The 619-nt window shown below is 54.1% G+C and overlaps 1 non-coding gene across 1 annotated transcript; it reads left to right on the top strand.

Moving 5' to 3' along the window:
* Positions 1-512: 512 nt before the first annotated feature.
* On the top strand, positions 513-619 carry TRNAL-CAA (transfer RNA leucine (anticodon CAA)). The gene is made up of 2 exons: positions 513-550; positions 574-619. It is a non-coding gene; the product is annotated as a tRNA-Leu (tRNA).

The raw sequence follows: 619 nt of genomic DNA, 5'->3' as shown, positions 1-619 counted from the left end.
TTCAGGAGATAAAATCACAGTTTGGATGGGTTGAGAACAAGGGGACTGATCCTCTCTTGTCCAGAGCAGTGGGGTTGACCATTTATTCACTTAAAGTTTCCACCGATCCTGGGGCAGCATCGAACTGGACCTGCTGGATAAAGGTTTGAATCACAAAGAACACAGTGACGTGGGGTCCAGATCACAGGTGGGGGCCGGGGCTGTAGGAGGAGATTTGTGTGAGGCGCGGGACCCTGGTCTGGCGGGCGGCGGAGCGGAAAGCAGGAGACTGGGCTGGGAGTACTGGGGTAGGGGGAGGGGCGAGGAGGGAGTGTCGCTCAGTACCCTGCCACCCCGTCTCCAAGGCAGAAAGAATTATTCAGGTCCTCACTAACGCTCGTACTCTCCTACCTCTCTGTTTCTCAGTCTGAACTCAGAACTAGTCCGACAATTTTCAGAAGCTTTCTTCTGGGACGCAGCTAGGCGCTAACCCCTCAGAGTCTACAGTATAACACTTTCAAAAAAAGCAACGTGTCAGGATGGCCGAGTGGTCTAAGGCGCCAGACTCAAGCAACTGCTTCCCCCCGTTGGGGCTTCTGGTCTCCAAATGGAGGCGTGGGTTCAAATCCCACTTCTGACA

This window comes from Physeter macrocephalus, chromosome 18 (genome assembly GCF_002837175.3).
Source record: "Physeter macrocephalus isolate SW-GA chromosome 18, ASM283717v5, whole genome shotgun sequence".
Classification (NCBI taxonomy): domain Eukaryota; kingdom Metazoa; phylum Chordata; class Mammalia; order Artiodactyla; family Physeteridae; genus Physeter; species Physeter macrocephalus.
The sequence above is the reverse complement of the archived record's forward strand: the minus strand, read 5'-3'. Positions and strand labels throughout refer to the sequence as shown.